At 44.7% G+C, this 17,111-nt stretch overlaps 1 long non-coding RNA gene and 1 pseudogene across 1 annotated transcript; both read left to right on the forward strand.

Moving 5' to 3' along the window:
* Positions 1-5,608: 5,608 nt before the first annotated feature.
* On the forward strand, positions 5,609-10,078 carry LOC109736610 (probable ribosome-binding factor A, chloroplastic; annotated as a pseudogene).
* Positions 10,079-10,097: 19 nt separating this feature from the next.
* On the forward strand, positions 10,098-12,275 carry LOC141039288 (uncharacterized). The gene is made up of 2 exons (XR_012200212.1): positions 10,098-11,584; positions 11,732-12,275. It is a non-coding gene; the product is annotated as an uncharacterized lncRNA (long non-coding RNA).
* Positions 12,276-17,111: the final 4,836 nt, after the last annotated feature.

Consider the following 17,111-nt stretch of genomic DNA (forward strand, 5'->3'; position numbering starts at 1 on the left):
CTTCATTATGCAGAGCAAATATGTGAAGAAGAGGTAGCTCTTACTAACCCGGATTTGGAGTTCTCCAGGAGCGTTTGTAGATTTTCCGTGTAGTGTTTCTGACGCTGCGGAATTCTTCCGGGAACTCAACGGAGAAGCTATTTTGGTCACAATATCTTGCGCCAGAACATCCGGTGCCCTTTAGCGACCAGCTAAAACAGCTGGTCGAACTGCATAGGGTGGCCGAACTAGCCATGAAGGATTTAATAATCCGGCTGTCGCCTGCAGAAGCTATACCCAGCAGCAACTTTGGGCTCGTGAAGCAGCTAGTCAATGCATGCCCCCGTCATGACGTTATCAAGCGATCGGTCTGCATCGTGGGTGCGCGGATGGCCTTCGCCCGTGTCAAGGTGCAGTGGGCGAAGATGAACGCCGTCAAGCTCGTGACCGAGGGACCACCCGAGGACAAGGAGCACCGCACGCCCGAGCTATATTTTGACAATGTCCTGGAGGGATCCCGCATTGTGGTGGAGCAGTGTGCGAAAGATGTGATCTTTGAATGAATACATTCGTATTATCTCGCCCTATATTATGAAACAAAGTCGATTATGTAATATAATGCTTGTTAAAAATTTACCTCCTGTGCGGACGTTTCTATGAAATCTAAGAGTTGTCCAGTCGTTGGCTTCAGCCCCCACGTAGGTAGTACGGGGGTGTTCGGGATGGAATCTAAACACTCTTGATCCAATTGTTTGGTCCTTGAAGGAGGTGTTTAGCGCAACGAACCAGGAAATCGGAGTATGTGGCTTTATCACCCTCACTTAGCCATAGGAGTTTGACAATAAAAATTTAGGCGCAGCCCGTAGTATCCGAACTAGGGTGCTGTAAGCACCTGATCAGGTAAGAACCGATTCATAGCGTAATGCGGAAAAAATCGCTAAAGATTTGAAACCTCCGAAGAGCTGACCGGCTCACGCCGCATCATGACAGTTAGTTTTCTACTTTCTCTACTGAGGTGCTCCTCCGGATAAAGCAGGACACAATCGCAGTAGTTCTCCCTTTACTACCCTAGCTGATATAACAGGACATAAAGTAGTAAGCACAGGAGCCGGGTAACCCAACTATTGACAAAAGACATGATTCGGAGCCAACGCATATAATGCTAAATTCGGGGTGCCGAACTATACTGTGAAAAGTGTTCGGACTTTGTTGCCGTATTATGGGGCGCAATGAAGCCCCTGGTGAATTAAAGCGTACCAAAGTGTACAGGTGCGATTTGATAAGATTATCAAAAAAAGGGGTAGCAAGCTATTGCCGCAGATGTTGGGCCGCAAACTGTTTCCATTATAGTTTGATTAATACATCAAAGTGTATTTGTACAAGTAGTGCAATAAGCAACAGGGCTATTTAATATTCCACAACCAAGGGAGAGCTGCGTGCGGGTCCTGAAAACAGGTAGAGTGATCGTTAAAGAGACCACCTAGAAATTCCCTTATACGTCAGTGCTTCTTGCCGTCTTGGTGTATCTATCCTTTCAAAAGGACCAGTGATCAGGCCATCGGGAAAGGCCTGTGGAAAAGAAACTTGAAAAGGATAAAAAGGAAAAAGTTAAAGTATGTGTGTCCGGGGGAGGTCGAGCCATATTATGGATCACAATCTAGTTATGCCTTCGTCTATGCCCATGGTATTTTGAGTGCGTAGTTATGTACACGCAGTACGAACGCCGCCACTTGGTCGGGACTGGGACGGAGGCCAAATTGCTAGTCGAGCTCTTGACGAGTTGGGCTGTCCTGCTGCAGAGTCGTCCAGACTCGTTTGACAGTATCCGGGAGCTCGGCCGCTGAATTAAGGTTCTGCTTGAAAAGGTCGCTCTGTACTTCTGCTGCTATGACGCCGCGTGGTCCGGCATCTTGAGCTTGAGATAAGCATAGTGTGGCCCCGCGTTGAATCGAGCAAATGAGGTTCGTCCCACCAGTGCGTGATAGCCACTGCGGAACGGGACGATATCGAAGATCAAATCTTCCCTTCGGAAGTTGTCCGGGGATCCGAAGACAACCTCTAGTGTGATTGAGCCTGTACAACGGGCCTCTACACCTCGTATGACTCCTTTAAAGGCAGTCTTTGTGGGCTTAATCCTTCAGGGATTAATGCCCATTTTGCATACTGTATCCTGATAGAGCAGGTTCAGGCTGCTGCCACCATACATGAGGACTCGCGTGAGATGGAATCCATCAATGATTGGGTCGCGGACCAGTGCGGCTGAACCGCCATGACGGATACTGGTCGGATGGTCCCTGCGATCGAAAGTGATCGGGCAGGAGGACCATGGGTTGTACTTTGGGGCAACTGGCTCCTTCGCATAGACGTCCCTGAGCGCGCGTTTGCGCTCCCTCTTGGGGATATGGGTAGCGTATATCATGTTCACTGTTTTAACTTGGGGGGGGGGGACTTCTTCTGTCCCCCCTGTGTTCGGCGGACGGGACTCCTCGTCATCGTCCTCGCTTTGCGACCCCTACTCCTTGTTCTCGGCATTTAATTTGCCGGCACAACAAAAAAATACACTTCCATGATGATACGTGTTTGTCACATTAGGTCACGTTTTCTGTCATGCATGTACATCCATGACTATTTTATGACAGAATCAAGATAGTCCTACCTGTGCTGTCGTAGAAGTGTTCCATGACATTACCAAAATTATCATCACTGAAGTGTCCACTTCCATGATGATAAATCGCGCGTCACAGAAGTGCTTTCGTCAAGGGTGACCGACATGTGGCATCCACTGTAACGGAACGCTGTTAAGCTATCGGGTCCAGTTTTGGATCCGATAACCCGTTAACAGCCCCGACCAATGGGGATTTTCCACGTGTAAAATCATCATTGGCTGGAGGAAACACGTGTCGGCTCACCGTTGGGACAGATGTCATCCACTCATTGGACCCAAAGCGCCTATGATGCGTCGACACGTGGCACGGCCCAACAGAGGTCCATTCCTGTGAAAAGGCCAGCCCATTTGACTTGGTCAAAAGGTGGCGGGCTGGCCCACGGCAAGCCTGTTAACGGCATGTTCGCATATAGCCCATTTACAACCCGCTAACCCAGGGCCCGTTTACGGCCTATCCGAATTAGGCCCAGTAGCATCATCTGGGCCGTCCAATATAATTCCAGCCCACTCACTACAAGAAATATGTCAACTAGTGACCTTCTATTAGTGACCCTGGAAGAATTGGTCATAGATCTATGACCATTTCAGACCAATTGGTCAAAAGCTGTTCGGGGGGCTCCTAACCCCAAACTATAACGACCATTTTGGTCAGAAAGGTCATAATTTCCTTACACGAAATGGTCATAAAGCAGATAGCCCTAATCCGCTGCCTTATTTCTAGCTGATCACGACCAATATAGATGGTCATAACCTTATAAATTGTGGAGGGTTGCTATGACGAGGCGCCACCTCATCTGTTTTGCCTATGTGTCATGTCCATGTGGCAATTTTTTCCCTAGGTTGTGAAGAAACCTATATTTCTGTCATTCCCAAAATTCCCAAAAAAATCTCACAAATTCTTTGGGTCATATCTTCGTCAAATATGTAAAAAACGTTCCTTGCCTAGTTCAAAAATAATTCAACAATATTCATTTTCCTATTCTGTTCAGAACAATACTTTGTGAAGGAAGTACCACTTTGGCATGTCCAAATAGTATCCATTTTCTACGGTGCTTTCCTATGCCCAAATAACCATCCTCCACCAAATGCCAGCTCAATCCATTCATTATTTTGAGCCCAGCTTCAACATTCGTATTTATGTCCAGTGTGGTACTTTGCAAAGCAAGTACCACCTAGGCTCCTCCTTTTGAGCGGAAAATTTGTAAAGACGGTCTTCTTAGTAACTGATCATCCTCAGCCAAAACTCACGCCCATTAGCCATGTACATTTCCCGTACCGCTAACCAAACACTTGGCTCCTAATTCATGTTTGAGCATCGATCGGTCTCCTCGTGAGAATCTTATGTTGTAATTTTCTTCTTAGCACCTACCCGGGGAGTGCCCAACCCACTAGACATGCCTAGGCCGCCCAGAACACATGGCAAAGCCACGGTCACGCGGTGACCACGCGGCGGGCATGCGAGTTTACGCGCTCTAGAGTTGGGGCCCTCAGCAACCGCCCAAACCTCGACTTATCGCCACCAAACCATGTACTTATGATTAAATAGGTACTTATGTAACTAGAAATGATTTTTGGAAAAAATAAATAGCAAACTATGAGGCAGCTGCAGTTCAAATTTGACCCGCTTCCACTTGAATCGGCGAAAATTAGTCTTTTTCACGAGAGGTGGATCAAAACTTTTTACACCCAACCATTTTGTCAATTTTGCATTAAATATGTCCTAGTATTTTAGAAAAATGATTTGGTCCAATTTTCCAACAATTATTTGGTAGGTTCTTCACAAGAAAACCACCTTTTGGGCACTCGAAAAATGGAAACTGGTTTTTTCGTCCAAAGAAAATGAAAACTTCCTTAGGCAACATTGTTTGCCATTCCAATATGCACCCTTGTGCACAATATGAGTTCATTTGAACAAACTATGCCATGAATGTGGCCATAAGGTTAATCATTTGGCTTGAAAGCCATTGATCTCCACACGTGATAGCTCGTTTCTGAGAACACTTTTTTAAAATAATTGCCATATTACAAGTTTGTTATTTTTCCTATGAACTTGGCCTCATATAATGACACAATGCGAAGGTTTCCCAATTTTTTTATTTTTTTGAATTTTTTATGCCCGTTTCAAAATGCGGTCAAAACGGCGGGCATGACCGTTCCTAGCTAGTGGTTGAATCCTGGAATTTTTTTGGTGTTTCTCTGATTAAATAGATACTTATGTACCTAGAAATGATTTTTGGAAAAAATAAAGAGCAAACTATAAGGCAGCTACAGTTCAAATTTGACCCGCTTCCAATTGAATCGGCGAAAATTTGTCCTTTTCACGAGAGGTGGATCAAAACTTTTTAAACCCAACCATTTGGTCAATTGTGCATTAAATATGGCCTAGTATTTTAGAAAAATTATTTGGTCCAATTTTGCAACAATTATTTGGTAGGTTCTTCACAAGAAAACCACCTTTTGGGCACTCGAAAAAAGGAAAACGGGTATTTTGTGGAATGAAAATGGAAACTCCCCAGATCAACATTGTTTGTCATCACAAGATACACACATGTGCACAATATTATTTATTTTTAACGAACTATAAGTGGTTAATATGTTGAATGTTTGCCCTAAATAAAAGGATAAAAACTACAAGAGAAACATAAGATGAATTCTGATTGGTGGAATCCGTTGTGGCATGGATTGATGACGTGGAAAACATCCATCCATCCGTCCACCCATACATCCATCCATCCGTCCATCCAACCCACTGCAGCCTATCTCTCTCTCACACGCGCGTGAACCCTAGCCGATCCAGATCCCTCCCCGCCCCCACTCCTCTCCCCCGATCCAGATCCCTCCGGCGGAGCTCGTCGCCATTCCCCACGCCCTCCTCCTCTCGCCCCTCCCCTTCCCACTCCCCATAGCGACGGCCGACGGCCTCATCGCGGCGCAAAATCCCCCACCACCACGAAGCCAGCGAGGATGTTCCCGTGCCGGCCGCTGGTGTCCCCGCAGCTGCCGCGGGCCCTCGCAGCCGCGGCGCATGTCTCCGTGCGGCGGCTGCCGTGGCCGTCGACGTCGCTGCGCGTGGTGCGGTGCATGCCCAAGGAGCGGCGGGTGCGGATGGTGGCAAAGCAGATCCAGCGGGAGCTGGCGGACATGTTAACCCGCGACCCCGTCATGCCGCGCGCCGTCCTCCCCGAGGCCGCCCTCGGCGCCGACCGCTACCTCTCCTCCGTCACCACCGTCGCGGACGTCGAGCTCTCCAACGACCTCTAGGTCACGCTTGGGCCCTCCCTAGAAACGATGCGGCTGCGCCGCAATCTAGGATGCTGAGTTCCTTGTCTCTGCTCCGGTCTGTGTCTGCAGGTGTGCAAGGTGTATGTGTCCGTGTTCGGGGACGAGAGGGGGAAGAAGGTGGGCATGGCCGGGCTCAAGGACAAGACCAAGTACGTCAGGAGCCAGATTGGCAAGCGGATGAAGCTGCGCCTCACGCCCGAGATACGGTTCATCGAAGACGAGTCCATGCAGCGCGGAAGCAGGGTATGCTTGATTCTGTTTTTTTCAGACATTGGCGTGTTACGAAGTGCAATGTTTGTTCCTCTGTTGCCAAAAACATACTCATCTAGCTGCACCATCACCACGAGCTTTCACCCCTGTGCTCGTGTCATGTATAGCATAACCCACCTGTGTCACACCAGATTGATTTTGATGGTTTAACATAACAAGTACAACAAGGAGATAGTTTTGTTTTCACTGTGCTAGTCCTAAACCTGACTAAAAAGCACTGTACGTAGGCACTGAAAGGCAGCTGGAAGTCTTTTATGGGAGTATGTACTTCTCTTATCTATTATGGGAGTATAAACTTAATAGACAGAATAAAGAGAAGAGAGTGTACTTAAACAACACTTCTTTTATGGGAGTATATACTTGTATCATACAATAGCATCATGTAACACCCCGGATGTAACTTTCCATATTTGTAACTCCAACTCTTGCCATTTTCGGCTATGTGTTATGATATTCCCTCCGTGGTCGGGTTTTGTCTTTCGTTTTGCATTTTGTTCATGTCATGCATTTCATATCATGTCATCATGTGCATTGCATTTGCATACGTGTTCGTCTCATGCATCCGAGCATTTTCCCCGTTGTCCGTTTTGCAATCTGGCGCTCCCATCTCCTCCGGTGCACCCCTCTTGTTTCTTTTCGTGTGCGGGTGTCAAATGTTCTCGGAATGGACCGAGGCTTGTCAAGTGGCCTTGGTATACCACCGGTAGACCACCGGTCAAGTTTCGTTCCATTTGGAGGTCGTTTGGTACTCCAACGGTTAACCGGGCATCCGCAAAATCCATTTGTGTGTGCAGCAAAACCCCTCTCTAAACAGCCACAAAACCTCTCTAAGTCTCCGCCATGCTCTCGGTCGTTCGATCCTGATCGTGTGGGCGAAAACCGCACCTCATTTGGACTCTCCTAGCTCCCTCTAGCTATATATTTGCACCTCCCCCGAAATACATCCGCAGTCCAAACCCTACCCTTCTTCAACCTCGCGCCCAGACAAAATTCCCCGCCGCCAGACGTGTCCGCGCCGCCGTCCCCGACGAATCCCGCTGCGCCACGTGGCCCGCCGCTGCCCGTACCGCGCCGGCCCGCGGAGCCCAAGCAGGGCCCGCGCGAGCCCGCGTCTCCGCCGCCTCGCCGCGCCTCCGCCCGCACCGCCGTGCCTCTTCCCCACCTCGTCGCCGTCCGCCGAGCCCGGCCGCCGCCAGCGCCGGCCCTGCCTCCGCGCGCTGCCCCGGCCGGCGCCGCCCTCCTCCGCCGCCGGCGTCGTCGCCTCGCCTCCTCTTCCTTCGATGCCGTCGCCGCCTTCCTCTCCTCTCCCGTCGCCGGCCGGCGAGCACTGAGCCAGATCCGATCGAGAATACTGCGTGCGTTGACTTTCTCGAGACCCCGAAAATTCCTAAGTCTTTGATTTTTTTACAATAAGTACCCATGTTCATCATGGCAGAACTCTCTGCATATAGCTCCGTTTTGTGCGTGTAATATGTCAAATTGTTCGTCTCGTGATGCTCTACATTTTGTTTAATTGCACCATGTTCATTTGGAGCCATCTTGATGCCCAAATCTCTGGTGCAAGAGTGCTAGTTGCTGTTATCTGCTAGTTCTTATCAGAACTTGGAGATTTGCTATTTTTGTATCATTTTATCTGTGCATCTTATGGGCATGAGCTCTAAATGTGTTTTGTTGTATGCCATGCCATCTTTCGAGTGGTGTATGCCATTTATTTTTGTGATATCTGTGGTGACTAGCACAAGCATGCAAACTAGGCTCCATAATGTTTCTGATTTCACGGACTTAGTATTTTCTCCAAGTCTTTGTCTGCTGTTATTTTGTTCCCATGTAAACATGATGCTACAGAGAGATCCATGCATATTTTGGAGATGTTCAGTAAAGATGTTTTGTGGACATTGTTGTAATTGTTCCATTCCTGCCTTTGTTTGCAATTATGGAGTGCCATAGCATGACTCAATCTTGCTCTCCTTTTGCTATAAAATATTTCTGGCAGATTGTTTACGTGTTATTCAATTTTTCCAAGCTTGTTGTAGTTGATCCATACATGATATGCATTTGTTCTTGCTATGGATAGCTTCGTAAACATGCCATCTTGCTGTAGGTATGCTTGTTTTGTCATGCATTTCTTTGTGGTGAGTGCATGAAGCTCACCAAGATGCCTTCATATTATTGTTTTTGCCATGCTCTGTTTTCTGCTGTCTGAAACCTGTTAACGAAACTTGCTATGTTTACATGGTTTCCATCATATCTTCTTGTCCTTTTTGGCTTATGGCCAGTAAGAGACTTTTGTCATATGCATTTAGTAGAACACTGCCATCCCTTGTTTTGCTATGTTAAGTTCCTGTAGCATGTTCATTTCGTGCTCTGAACATTGCTACCTGATGCTGTTCTCTGCCATGTCCAGTAATTTCACTAAGTCTGTGAACCTGTTATCTTTTGCACTTTTGCCATGCTTGTTTGAGCCTGTTATGTTGTGATCTAGCCAAAGCTCAGTGTTCATCTCTTGTCAAGCATCTCCTGTAGATTACTGTCATATGCTTTGTTGCTATGTTGGGGTGCTGTAGCATTGTTACTTGTTGCATTTTAAGTGCTATCATGCTGTTAATCGCAGATTCGTGTCATTCTTGTTTTGCATGCCTTTTGCAAACCGTGCATCCGTTTCCGGTGATCCTTACATCGATTTCAACCGAAATCATCTCATCTTTCCAGTGGCATGCTTGGTTTGCCAAGTTACTGCCTTGTTCATCATTTGTCTTCCGGAGCACGCATATGCATCGCTTATCATATCTTGCATATCATTCATGTATTGCATCATGTTGCTTGTGCATTTCTCGTCATTGATTGTGGTTCCGTTGCTTGTGTTCTTGTCTTGGGCAGAGCTGGGAGACGAGTTCGTGAGCGAGGACCCTGTTGAGTACGCTTACGAGGATCAAGCTTTCGTCAACTCTGAGAACCTTGCAGGCAAGATGACCACCCCTCGATATCACTTCTATCTTTGCTTTGCTAGTTATTCGTTCTATTGCCATGCTCCGCTACCCGCCACTTGCTATATCATGCCTCCCATATTGCCATGTCAGCCTCTAACCATCCTTTTCCTAGCAAACCATTGTTTGGCTATGTTACCGCTTTTGCTCAGCCCCTCTTATAGCGTTGTTAGTTGCAGGTGCCGATGATACCAGTGCAGGTGATGCAACTGAGCTCAAGTGGGAGCTCGATGAAGATCTTGTTCGTTGTGTTGTTTCGTTTTATGTTGATCAGTAGTGGAGCCCAGTTGGGACGATCGGGGATCTAGCAGTTGGGTTGTCTTCTTTCTTTTGGTTCCGTAGTCGGACCTATGTGTGTACTCTGGATGATGTATGTTTTATTTACGTATGTATTGTGTGAAGTGGTGATTGTAAGCCAACTCTTTACCCCATTCTTGTTCATTACATGGGATTGTGTGAAGATGACCCTTCTTGCGACAAAACCACAATGCGATTATGCCTCTAAGTCGTGCCTCGACACGTGGGAGATATAGCCGCATCGTGGGCGTTACACATCAGCTCATGCATTTTCAATTCCTCGTCGAGGTGATACCGGATTGTTCTGTTCATATTTGTGGTGATTCTCGTACAAAGATGTATTTCTCTTGGATTTATGTCTACAGAAGCTGCATGTAGAATTGTGGTCTCTTACCTTTTTCATAGAAAGTAAAAGGGAAAAGGTTAATTTTATCTATTAACATGGCCATACTAGAAGGTTAATTTTATCTATTAACATGGCCATACTAGAAGGTTAATTTTTTTAAACAGATATCAACGGTAATTTGAGTTATTCGTCATCTCCAAAAGCTAAACTGCTGTAGTTCTGCTGACCAACCCGCGTGTTTCACTTCAGGTGTGAGGAGGAGCCTGTGGCTGAGACTGCATCAGGACAGATGCTGCAACCCATCACAGCGAGTTCCTCAGCCTCTGTTACGGCCGATGCAACAGTTACTCAGGACACCATTCATGCCTCGCTTCCACTTCTACATTTGCTTTCTCTGTTCTAGTTACTTATGTGATTTATTCATGTAGAATCTCTACATTATGCCAATAGTTGCCTGTACCATTGTTCTACTATCTGTGTGATGCTGAACAACATGCTCTTAATCTGTTGCTAAATTCTGTGTACTTAATATGCCAATAGCTGACATGTATTATGTGCCAATATGCCAATTGTTGCTGCTGTATTCTGTGTACTTGTGATGTACTCCGTAGCTGACGTGTGGAATCTCTACTTAATATGCCAATAGCTGACATGTAGAATCTCTACTTAATATGTTCTACCAGTATTATGTGCTTTCTATCCTGCAATGCTATCGGGGTACTGCAATTGTTGTTGTTGTATTCTGATTACTTGTTGTGACTGGTATTGAGAGATTTTGGTGGTTGCTTTGAGTATATTTAACTTGGAGTTCTCCGGTACTCCTAGATTTGCTACTCAAACAAATTTTGAGTACTTTCACTGGAAAGGAGTGAAATACTCCTGGTACTTGCATAGGTTTAAAAATTACTTGCGTAGGTTTAAAAATACTCCTAGTACTTGTGATGAAACCAGCAAGCAACTTGCTAACCTCTTTCAGTGTTCAATCATCTTTTCATTCTTAAATTTTAGTGTTCAATTTCTGATTATACAAACTGGAAGTGTCTGTTGTTCTTTTTCTTTTTTGAACTAAACTAGAAGTAGGAATTCATTTTATCGGGTTAGTGTTGTAAATTGTGGAAGCTTCCTTTTTGTTATTGGCTTATTGCTTGCTTGATTTGGGACATCTACAACTGAAATTATTATGATGCCATATTTTTTATATTACTCCATGCTCACCAAGTTATTGAGTTGAAGTTGTCGTTGTTTGCTATCAAGATTTGCTTAGCCTGAATACATGGTTATGTTTTGTGTACTGTTGTCCTGATGTTCAGCAGTTCAATTTCACTGTTGTACTGCTGTCAAGATCCTGCTGTACTACTGTTCAGTTTCAGTTAAATTTCAGTACTATTGGAGTAAATTTCACTATTCGATGATTGTACTCCAGTGTTCAATTTCGCTGTTCAATGATTGTACTCTAGTGTTCAATTTCCTGATTGAGTAAATTTCAGTGTTCAATTTCAGTGAAAACAGTACATGTACTAGCGACAGCAGCTCCTGTGGCAGCGGCGGTAGCACCTGGGCAGGCGTGGAACAGCCTGGGCTTGGAATGTCCTGAGCGCGGGCCAGGAGGAGCCCTGCGTGTGGGCGGCAGCAGAGCACGCTTGGGCGGAGGCAGCGCCTACTCTACTTGCTTGGCTACTACAGTGATGCATGCACCGGTGAAGCACGCACACATGCTTGCCTGGCCGCATGTATCTTCATTGCTGCGAACATCATCTAGATGTACGACAAATGTCCCACCTTTGTGTATCGTTTTGCTCCTCTTCTTCTTGCATCCGATAAAATTGGTGCTTAATATGCTATTGATTTACAATGTCTTTTCGTTATCACCAAGTCTAAACTATGGCTTTGATTTTTCCTGATACTTAGGACAAGCTACAAGCTCCCAGCGCGTCTAATCCAGGGTGCATTAGGGCCAACCTGTTACGGAAGATGGCCATGCTCACGAGCCCCTCTCGATCAAAATAGGTATTCCTTTCTGCCTCTTTGGATTCACTCATATTTTGCCTCCTGGATTGATAGATTTGTCCTATGGTACTATAATTGTAAACTCTGGTTCTAATTTACTTTCTGTAATTTCGAGGCTTTATTAAGCCCTTGATGTTGATTGAGCGTTTGCTCCTCTAATGTTCATGAAGTCCATTGTTATATACCTCTCATTGTAGGATGGCAAATTGTGGCAGCTGGAGCATGTCTCACAAGAGAGAGCAATGAAATCCATTGTATTGTTCCAACAAAAGAAAAGGACAATGTACTGTTATGATAGTAGCAGAAGTTTCGTCATTTTCTTATTGTATATTCCCTTCGTTCCTGCTATATTCCTGTGTAAGGAAATGTATTCCTGAGATGATTTTTTTGTGTTATGTAAACCTGGGAGATGTGTTATGGGATGTGATATGATGGTTGACTTGAATTTGACCTGGAGTTTTCCTAATTTGAATGAAATAATGTTGGATGTATGTGTGTGATTGGGCTAAAGTCTGCTTGGGCCAAATTGGGCAAATAATTGGGCCAAAAAAGGCGACATCCCAACAAGCATCGAACAATTTCAAAAATGAAACCAAAAGTCTTACAAAAAAAGAAATGGACTGCAAAAAGGCCGAGGGCCAAAAAAATGCATGAATCCCCAAAACTAAAAAGGCCGAATTATTGGGCTAGGCCCATGTAGCTAGCGAAAATTAATAGAAAAAATATATATTAAAAAGGCTGAATTAATGGGCTCGGCCCATCTAAAGCACCAAAATGGACTGGGCTGATTCTAAGTAACGACCTTTTCAATTGGTCGCAATTTTGCCATGCCAGATTGCCACGTCGGATCCGACGTGGCCTCGGCAGACAGCCAGTGACCAAAACAAAAGGTCATGGGTTCAACGACCTTCTATTTTGGTCGTAAACGTCTACGACCTTCTCTCAGAGAAGGTCGTTAATTTCAGTTTACGACTGTCAGCTTTTGACCTTCTGTATTTGGTCACAAAAAGGTCGCAAATGAAAAACAATGACCTTTCAGTGACCAATAGTCAAGGTCACAAGTTGACTTTATTTCTTGTAGTGATTTTAACTTCCGGCCCATGTATGGCCCATGACGTCTTTCAGCCCATATGAGGCCCTTAGTAACCCTCGCCCATTAACGGCCCGTGGTAAAACTGGCCCGTAATAAACAGTGTATCACTTTATACCCATTAACGGCACGTGGTGAAACTGGCCCGTAATGACCAGTGTATCACTTTATACCCATTAACGGCCCATTATTCCGTTGGGCCGTTTCTAGCCCATGTTATCTTTCGGCCTTCTCAGGGCCCATTTATTCTTGGGCTCATTTCCAGCATTCGTTTACTTACGACCCGTTACTGTCATTTTCTGCTTGTGGGACAAATTCAGCCCGTGGTTACAGTCGACCCGTTTGTGGCTCGTTTTCATAGTGTCATCAAATACGGTCGATTAACGACGACCCGTTATGGTCGGCCCATGGACGGACGATTTCAAGTCTAGCCCATTTACGGTCATAATGTGGTCTGTTATTGGCCCATGTTTGGCCAATCGATCATACGGCCCGTAGAAGGCCCATTGATGATGCGGCCCGTAGAAGGCCCATTGTGTCTACGGCCCGTATAAGGCCCATTGTTTCTACGCCCCGTAGAAGGCCCATTGTTTCTACGGCCCTTAGAAGGCCCATTGTTTCTACGCCCCGTAGGAGGCCCATGTTAACTACAGTAAATATGTAGCCCATGGTTATTATGGCCTAGTTTTAAAAAATAGGTTATTACGGCCACTAGCAAACCGCAGAAAAAGAACTGCACTGACTACAAGAAAACAAATAAACAAGACAATAAGGAAATAAATAAGCAAGCAACTTACGCTAGGCTATGACGGCTATTACACATATTACATCCACTGGGCATCAAAGTTCGCCACCAGTGCAAATATAGGGAACACCCTACACTATACAAAAATGGCTTGCTGTTTTCTTCAGCCGGTGGCTGCACGTTTTGAACAAATTTTGTATCGCACCAAAACAAGTTACAAATATAAAACAAAAGGAAGGTTGGCATAAAAGTTAACAGTCTAGCAGATAAATGCACCACCAGAAGTTCAGAAGCTCAGTTCATTTGACCTGACTGTTACGTTTTCATGCTGTATTGTCCGATGGAGCACCATAACCTTCACCTCAGTTCTCCTAGGCTCCTGAACAACATAGAAAATGTCTGATAGTCTGGTTTCAAAACCATGCATATCTTGACAACATCGAACAATGTCTCTCCTTGTTTCACAAAGGGTCTCTGTTAAGGAATGGACTTGTGTCTGGAGCGCAGATACAACATTGTTTTGAGCTTGCATATCTTGATCATGAGGTAGTTCGGATGATATTGCGTTAACAACCAACCCAGTATTATGCAGGAACGTGCTTTTGGCACTGTTAGTGGACAGGTACTGACCCACTGCAACAAGAGCTGACATTGCGGTTATAGTTGCCTCGCCACCTTCAGAAGCTGGCGGTTCCACCATTTTTTCCATAGCTCGCTGAAAAGTTGAGGTTTTACATTAGTAGTACCAGAACAGAAGATATTAAGGAGGCAGCAAAACCGAAAAAATAGCTTTGGTCTATATATAGAACTTATTCTGGTGAATCCATGTAAAATATTAGTTGTATTTTATTGCAAAGTACATAATAAAACCAGGTTCCAAACATATGACCATGTACCATCGCTAATATATTGTCTATTTCTTCACATTGTATTGAGGGCTAAGGATAAAGAGACGAAGTTTATAATACGGTAAGCATAGTATGACATCATTCATATCACAAAACAACTAAGAACAGACAAACATGCAATTGTAACGTTGTGTGGGCAAGTCCAGCACGGAACTAGATTACAGGTCAAGATCAAAGGAACATCACTCCTCTCTTTTAAACCTTGTAAGGTGCAATGATACGCTAAGACAATTGTGTATAAAATTGAAAAGAGTAATAGACATTGGCTGCAAACCATGCAGTTCAAGGCACAAGTCAGAGTAAGCAGTAGTTAAAAGGCATGAGGATTAAGGACTTACAACAGCGGTTCTGACTGGTGTAGTCATGCCCTCCTTGCTGGTGTCACAGTCCTTGAAGATTTCCACAACATTTGGTTCAGGTACTTTTTGGTCCTTGCGGGCTTTCCTCTGCATTTGGAACAAGTCAATATAGATCGGATAACATGGTACATCGAGAAGAGTGAAACAACAGCTAATTACAAGAGCCTCGCAGTGTGCAATATAGCTACGAGATCTTGTCGTCTGTTGGAATTTCACTTTCGTACGGTTGGCCTTGTTCTTTGAACAGTTCACCTACAAGAAGATAGATTTGCGTGGCACATGCGTAAATAGGACTTCAACATGTGATCTGATCACATATATATAATGTACCTGATACTTCGGATCAGACCAGTGTTTAACGAGGCCCCTCCAGTCTTCATCCGATATATTTTCCACTGGAGATGTTTGGGAATGTTCACTGTTAGCCTTGCCTTCAAAGTGAGTTTTCCTCAAGTTATACCGATATTGTCACAGAGCAGACTTGAAAGCATGGGTGCAAGCTTGTCTAGTTGCATCATCTTGGCTATCCAACTTGAACCTCATCTGTTGAAAATTATGGGAGTCTCATTATCGGCAACCTAGAAATTATGGGACAGAGCAAGACGATATTACTAGTTTCCATACATAACCATACTTACAGATAAATGGTCGAGGAAGGTGTTGAACTGGGTTTCGTCTTTGTCATTCCTATACTGAATCCATGTTGCGAGGATACGTACATGACACCTAACGGCAACCGCTGCCTCTGATACTAATTTGGCTGACTCTGTAGCATCATGTGACCTTTTTAAACATGCCTCAAAATGGATCTCCATTCTTCCTCCTCTAGATTTAGTTAACCTATCGAGCATTATCCCTGATGTTTGTTTCCTCTTGCGCCTAGGTGCTAGTCCAACAATGAACATAGGAAGTGTTAGTATACATCAAACTGTGAGACTACATATAAAGAAGCATGCAACTGTAACTTGACTCCAGCAACTACCTTCTTGCTGTTGAAGCTCACAAGGTTCATTTGATCTTGCCAACTCGTCTTGTGTCAACAGTGCTTGGGAAGTAGTGTCAGGTGGCAAGGGAGCTTGGGAACGTGCTGCTAGCTCGGTTGACGCATGAGTAACTCGTGCAGCTGGTAGTACTGTGGAAGGTGTTGCAAGAACTAGGGCTGTCTCTGCTTGTTTGGTGGTAGCTATTTGTTTCTGTTTGGCTTTTTCTGCAGCTCGTGTAGCATGGGATACCCTGTTTATAGAATGTTCCGCTGTACTTTGACCTTCTATTGCACCATCTGTACCAGCAGAATCTGCAGGATTCTTCCGGTTCCCATTCCCTGCCATTGTGTGTTTCTTCCTCTTTCTCTGTGCCATGTTAAGTCAAGCCGACAAGAAAAACGAATAACAATTTAGTTCTTCAGAACAAATTGATGCGTGATACAGACGAACTGAACTTTGATGTTAGACAACCACATGATAGGAGGATGTAATATGTACGAAAAACAGGACGGAAGAGATAACCAGAACTATGATGTGTAAACTAAGCAGAAGACATTTCACTAAATTAGAAGCAATGCAATGGAAGGTAGACACCATATGAAAGATGCTACAAATATCGCTCTGCCAAGTTAACAGTGTCTCATCATAAATGGCGTTTCAACAAATGTGAAGCAGTACAAGAAATAAATCATATGCAAGATGCAAACAACATCACACTACCAAATTAGAGGTCTCTCGTCATTAGTGCCATTGCATATTCACAGCTTATGATGTGTAAACTAAGGAGAAGGCATTTCAACAAATTAGAAGCAATGAAAGCTAGACACCATATGAAAGATGCAACGAATATCACTCTACCAAGTTAAAACTGTCTCGTCATAAGTGCCATTTCAACAAATTAGTAGTACAAGCTAGAAAAGAATGCGAGATGTAACCTATATCACACTCCGAAGTCAAACGTGTCTTATGATAAGTGATTGTTGCAGGTTACACAACAGTAGTAAATTTGATGTAAGAACATGGTGTGATAGACAGATATTGTATGTTCTAGAAACATGAACACATGTCTTATTCAAGTATAACAGTGCCAAGTTAGAGGGAGCACATACAAGCTAGACATCACACATAACATGCAACCACATATAACAGTGCCGAGTTAGAGGGAGCACCGGTGATGGTGCACTAGGGGAGACGTG

The sequence above is a fragment of the Aegilops tauschii genome, chromosome 1 (assembly GCF_002575655.3).
Source record: "Aegilops tauschii subsp. strangulata cultivar AL8/78 chromosome 1, Aet v6.0, whole genome shotgun sequence".
NCBI lineage: Eukaryota > Viridiplantae > Streptophyta > Magnoliopsida > Poales > Poaceae > Aegilops > Aegilops tauschii.